Consider the following 7,268-nt stretch of genomic DNA (forward strand, 5'->3'; position numbering starts at 1 on the left):
ATTTCAGTAACTCCTAAAATTATAACAATACCAAAAGTGTATTGGTGATTCCATTTACTTTTTTCCACATGTATTTACTGAGTATCTTGTGTAGTATATGCAAAGCACTGTGCTGGTGCAGCTGAGGGTTCAAAAGGAATAAGACCAAAGCTTTAACCTTAAAGTGGAATCAGGTGAAGATATGGAGTAGAACCATCTTTTAGCTCTCCAGGAGGGTCTAGTTATTGATTCAGTGGGAATATGGTATTTGCTAACCTTGAGGATCCAAACTAACTCATCTTAAGTATAGACCACTTCTCAGTCTTGCCTGTTGGCATGATGCATTCATTCAAAACACAGTTGTTTTCTTGAGCATCTGTCATCATTCATTCAGTTATTTGTTCATTTAAGAAAGTTTATTGGGTGTCTATTATGTGCCAGACATTGTACTAGTCTCTGGGGAGAGAACAATGAGCAAAATGGAGAAAAATCCCTGCCCTATGGAGTTTTCATAACAGTGAGAGAAGACAAATGATAAAATGAAGAAGTTAAAATACATTAAGTTAAATGAAAAAAAAAAACTATGGAGAAAAGTAAGGCAAGAAAGTGGGTTATTTGTGTGTGTGTGTGTGTGTGTGTGTGTGTGTGTGTGTTAGGAGCAGCAGTTTGAAATAGAATAGTGACAGACAGTTGTGTTAGACTTTGGAGAAAGAGTAATAAATGAGACACGTGCTCATAGATCTTAGACTGGTGGAGGCAAAAGATGATTATACAGGTAATTATATTAAATTGTGACATTAGGATAAGAGGTATATGTAATGCTATGGATGAGGACACAGGAAAAGGAGACTTTGAATAGTCTAGGGGGATCAGGAATGGTTTCATGGGTGAATTGACGTTAACATTGAAACCAAAATATAATGTAAGCCAGAGGAGAAATGAAGTGGGTTGAGGGTCAGCACAGGAAAAAATAAGTTCAAAGATTCAGAAGGAAGTGAGAACATGGTACATTCAAGGAAGTGAAAGTTTAAAATGGCTAAAGTATGGATTGGAAGAAGGAGAGTAATGTGAAATGAGTCTCCAGAGTAAGCACTAGTAATGTCACAAGAGCACTGAATGCCATGTTAAGAAATATGGACTTTATCCTAACAACAAACAGAAACCATTAAAAGAATTTAAAGCATTGGAAAAGACTTGAGGTTGATCCCCAGGGGCCTGAAGGGAGGCCGGATGGAGCTCTGTTCATTCAGAATCTTGATCCTGAATGGCCCCTTAACTTTGTTCTTTGATTCAACTAATTACCTTGCCTTTCCTAATAATAAGGTACATTTATTTGTGACTCACCCACTCACTCATTCATTTACTCTCCAACAGATATATAATATTGGTAACATATTCTGGTCATGTCCAAATAAATCCTTTTAATTCAAATATCTGATAAGATTTGTTTCTCTTAGAACCCAAATAATTAGAGGCCAGCTAAAAATTCTGGGTAAACAGTACCAAGTTCAAGACTGCAATTTTGATTTTAATTTTAACTCACTTGAGCTTTTATTGCATTTGAACTGCTTTGATTGACATTTACAAAATACAACAAGAAGTTAATTATTTCATAACTAACTCCCTCAGCATAATATATGTTGTTATCCAAAAATATAATATATATGTGTCATTCTCAAGAACATTCCATAACATAGACATGAACTTTTATAGTTGGAAAGGCCCACAGGGATCAAAATTATTATACAGATGAGGAAACTGCCACCTTCAGAGAGAATATCACTTAATTTATATTATATACAAGCCTTACTTATAGTATTATTACTTTTACTTTATATATTTTATGTTTTATGTGTTTTAATAAATTGTTTTTTTAAATTGTTAATTCATAAATATGGTGTAAAAATCCAAAAGTTGTAAAAGGGTCTACAGTTAAGTCTCTCTTCCACCTCTTTTGCTAGGCCACACTGTTTCCCTCCCCTGATGCTATTTTTATGTAATCTGTCAAGATACATCTTACATATATGCAAATATATATTACATATGTGTGTACACGTTGTGAGACATAAATGTTAGCATTATCTACATATTTTACCTTGCCTTGCTTTATCATTGAACAATATATTTTTGAGATTATTTCATATGGATATATATAGAGAGAAATGCTTCATTCTTTTTATTAGCCATATAATATTCCATTGCATGGATGTGCCCTCATTAAATTAATTAATTCACTAAGGGATTTTATTTTTTTCCAAACATTTTCATGATAAAAATATTTCAATAAATATAATTTATACAATATCATTTTTACCATGTGGGATTCTATCTAAAGGATATTCCTAAACATCGAAGTACTGATTTAAAGAGTATGTAAATCTTGAAATTTTTAATAAATATTGACAAGTTATCTATATAATGCTATATATTTCCATTAACAGTTAATAAGAGTACTGTTTTTCCCATGCTCTTTTCAACACAATGCCTTACTGAACTTTTTGATTTTTGCCAAAGATCAAAATGGTAATTCATTATTATTTTAATTTACACTTCTCTTTTTAAGGGTAAAGATGAGCATTTTTTTATATGTTTAAGATTTATTCATTTATCATTTTCTGTGTACTCTTAATAGCATTTGATTACTTTTTCCATTGTTATTATGTTTTATATTGATTTGTAGATATTACTTACATATAAATAATTGAAACTTTTGTGATATGAGTTGCAATTTTTTCCCAGTTTGCAGTTTACTGTCTAATTTTGTTTAAGTTATTTGTTTTACTATGCAAATTTTTTAAAGTGTTGGTAAACTTACCACCCTTTTCTTAAATCACCTCTTAGTTTATGTATTTTACATAAAAAGGCCTTTCTCACTGAGATTATTTTTAAAAACCCTATGTTTTATTCTAGAGAATTTGTGGATTAATATTTTAAATTAAAATATTTTGTATAAAGATATAATTTCTATAATAAATGATATACAAATCCAGTCTATTTTCTTCCATATTGTCCCAAAATTAATTTTTAATAATCCAGTCTTTAATATATCCCTTATTTGAAGGGCCAACTTTATCTAAATTAAATTTCTAAAAATGTTTGCATCTATATTTGGACTTTCTATTATAATTCCACTGATTTGTGTGTCTATTCATGTACCATTATTGTTCTATTTTAATTATTGTAGATCTAAAATATGTTCATGGCTGGTAGGTCTAATCCCTCATCATTGGTCTTCATTTCCAGAGTTATTTTTGACAAAATCAGTTGGTTTATTTTTTCATGTGAATTTGGAATCTATATAGCTCCAAAAACTCTTGGGAACTTTTAAGGTGATTTAATAATATATAGAGATTTATTTAAAGGGAATTAGCTTCATTTTGAAGTTGAATCTTTCTGTCCAAGAGAAGAGAATGTTTTTGCATTTTTTGAGTCTTCCTTTGTGTAAAACAGCCCATAGACTGATACTGGTCTCTAGTAAGATAAGAATAAAAATTAAAAGCAAACATTTAGAAACTTTTAGAGCAATTTGACTGTTTGTGACATCCATTGTTGTTGTGACACTCTTTTAGCAATTCATTTTTATTGTATTGTTTAAAATTATCTAACCATGATAAAGTGAAAATAAAAGATTGGCCTTTCACCAGTACAGTTTGAGAAGCATTGCTACAAAACATGATAGCAGTTTCTGTGGTTATTATTATTACTTTTTGAGGATAGTTTAACTTGATTATGTGTGCATATATATATATATATATATATATATATACACACACATAGATATGCTGATACATGTTTACATAAACATAATCATATGCATGCTCCTTGTAGATTTAAAAGAAACTTTTTTTCTATTTGCCTTCCTTTTTCCCCCTTTTTTCTCCCCTATTCCACAGCATCTCTCCACCCTAAATAACCCGTGTTAACACCCATTATGTATTCTTCCATATTTTACCTAGAAAAATGTTAAATAATAGTGGGCAAAAATTTCTTCTCCCTGAACCTTAAGGAGAATACTGGTAGAGCTGCATCAGTAAATATGATCTTTATTTTGTCAGATATGCATTTTTATAATGTTAACAAGGTATTCTTCTATTCCTTTTTTATTAAATTTTTTTAAAGAATATATTTTAAGGGCTTCCTTGGTGGCGCACCGGTTGAGAGTCCACCTGCCGATGCAGGGGACACGGGTTCGTGCCCCGGTCTGGGAAGATCCCACATGCCGTGGAGCGGCTGGGCCCGTGAGCCATGGCCGCTGAGCCTGCATGTCCGGAGCCTGTGCTCTGCAGTGGGAGAGGCCACAACAGTGAGAGGCCCGTGTACTGAAAAAAAAAAAAAAAAGCATATATTTTTTAAACATTATCAAATATATTGTTAGCATCTGTCATGATGTTTTGTGATATTCCTTTTGAGTGTATCAATCCCAGGTCGTGGATTATGGTGTATTAATCTTTTTTCCCCCAGCTTTATTGAGCTATAATTGACACATAACAATGCTTAAGTTTAAGGTATACAATGTGATGATTTGATACACATATATATTGCCAAATAAATACCACAATAAGGTTAGTTAACACAACCTTCACCTCACATAATTACCATGTTTTTGTTGTTTTTATGGTAAGAACATTTAAGATTTACTGTCTCAGCAATTTTCAAGTATATAGTATGGCATTGTTAACTACAGTCACTGTGTTGTACATTAAATCCCCAGAACTTATTCCTCTTATAATTGGAAGTTTGTACCCTTTGACCAAGATCTCATTTTCCCTGCCCCTAGCCCCAGGAATTGACCAATCTATTTTCTGTTCTTATGAGTGTGGCTTTTTTAGATTCTATATAAAAGTGATATTATACAGTATTTATCTTTCTCTGTCTAACTTATTTCATGTAACATAGTGCCCTCAAGTTTATCCAGGTCACAAAGGGCAGGATTTCCTTTTGTTTTATGGTTGAATAATATTTCATTGTGTGTGTATATAAAATATTATATATATAATATTTATATCACATATACATGTCCAAATATATTTTAAATTAATTTATGTATTATATGTATACATATATATAATGTATACATATTTTCTTTATCCATTCCCCTGTCAATGTTTTGCCTTTAGCTTTGTTCTTTCTCAAGATTGTTTCAGCTATTCAGGGTCTTTTGTGGTTTTATATAAATTGTAGTATTGTTTTTTCTATATCTGTGAAAAATGCCATTGGAATTTTCATAGGGATTATTGAATCTATAGATGGCTTTGTAGGTAATATGGACATTTTAGCAATATTAACTCTTCTGATCCATGCTCATGGAATATCTTTCCATTTATTTGTGTTTTCTTTAATTTCTTTCATCCGTGTTTTATAGTTTTTGATATGTAGATCTTTCACCTTCTTGGTTAAATTTACTCCTAAGTATTTTCTTATTTTTGATGCTATTGTAAATGAATGGTTTTCTTTATTTCTTTTTCAGATAGTTCATTGTTGGTGTGTAGAAATTATGCTGATTTTTGTATGTTGATTTTGTATTCTGCAACTTTACTGAATCGAAAACATTTTTTGAGGAATCTTTAGCATTTTCTATGTATAAGATCATTTCAACTGCAAACAGACACTTTCATTCTTCCTTTCTGATTTGGATGTCTTTCATTTCTTTTTCTTACATAATTGTTTTGGCTAGGACTTATGGTACTAGGAGTAGTACCTTGAATAGGAGTAGGGATAGTGGGCACCCTTCTCTTGTTCCTGATCTTAGAGAAAACGCTTTCAACCTTTCACTCTTGATATGATGCTTGTCATATATCCATTCAGTCATTCTATGCCTTTTGATTGAAGAGTTTAATCCATTTACATTTAAAGTAATTACTGATAGGTAAGGACTTACTAATGCCATTTTAGTAGTTGTTCTCTGGCTGTTTTGTAATTCCTTTCTCTCATTTTTCCTCCCTTCATGTCTTTCTTTGTTAACTGATGATTTTCCTTACTGGTATGCTTTGATTCTCCTCTCTTTATCTTGTGTGTAACTACTGTAGGGTTTTGCTTTATGGTTTACCTTACATTAAAAATCTTACAGATATGTTTATTTTAAGCTGATAATAGCTTAACATCGATTGCATACAAAAACTCTTCTCTTTTACTCTTCCCTCTCCCTTTTTTATGTTTTTAATGTTACAATTTACATCTTTTTATATTACATATCCATTAACAAATTATTGTAACTATATTTATTTTTAATACTCTATCCTTTAACCTTTATGCTACAGTTAAGTGATTAACACACCACCATATTAGAGTATTAGAATATTCTTAATTTGTCTGTATACTTACTTTTAACAGTGTGTTTTATATTTTCATATGTTTTCATGTTACTAATTATGTCTTTCATATCAGCTTGAACAACTCCTTTTAGCATTTCTTGTAAGGCGGGTCCAGTGTTGAATTCCCTCATCTTTTGTTTGTCTGAGAAAGTCTTTATCTGTCCTTCATTTCTGAAAAACAGCTTTTCTGGTAAAGTATTCTTAGTTGGCAGTCATTTTCTTTCAGCACTTTGAAGGCATCATCACACTTTCCCCTGGCCTGCAAGGTTTCTGTTGAGGGATTTGCTGATGCACTTATGGGAGTTCTCTTGTAAAAGAAAAATATGGAATGCTTCATGAATTTCCATGTCATCTTTGTGCAGTGACCATGCTAATCTCTGTATGTTTCCCATTTTAGTATACGTGCTGCCAAAGGGACCCTATGTTAATTTTTTAATGTTCTGTTGGATTCTGTTTGTCAGTATTTTATTTAAGACTTTTACATTGACATTCGCAGATGAAATTTCCTTGTAGTTGTTTTTGTGTGTGTGTGTGTGTGTGTGTGTGGTCTTGATATTAATGTTATGTTAGTTTTATTAAAAAATTGAAAATGTATTGCTTCTTTCTCTGTGTTCTGGAAATGACTTTGCCATTAATTGTTCTTTAAATAATTGGTAGAAATCTTCCTTGCAACTTTTAGTCCTGGCATGAGGGGCTGTGTTGGAGATCGTATTGCTCTTTGACAGCTATATTTTACCATGAAATAAGGTATAAAGTCAGTTTTGGTAATTATTTTTTCCTAGAAAATTATCTACTTTAGAGCTTATATATATGAAGTTTATAAATTAGTCCCTTTATGACTCCCTTAATTTCCTCTTCATTTGTGGTTTTCTCCCCATTACTGATTTTATGCATTTGTGTTTGCTCACTTTTTGATCAGGTTAAGCAAAGTATTTTTAAGACAAATTATTAGATATGTTATATTTTCTGTTCTTCATT

General features: G+C 31.4%; 1 pseudogene; it reads right to left on the bottom strand.

Annotated features, from left to right (window-relative positions):
• Window positions 1–6,607: 6,607 nt before the first annotated feature.
• Window positions 6,608–6,708, bottom strand: LOC117313491 (U6 spliceosomal RNA; annotated as a pseudogene).
• Between the last annotated feature and the right edge of the window lie 560 nt (window positions 6,709–7,268).

This window comes from Tursiops truncatus, chromosome 8 (genome assembly GCF_011762595.2).
Source record: "Tursiops truncatus isolate mTurTru1 chromosome 8, mTurTru1.mat.Y, whole genome shotgun sequence".
Taxonomy (NCBI): Eukaryota; Metazoa; Chordata; class Mammalia; order Artiodactyla; family Delphinidae; genus Tursiops; species Tursiops truncatus.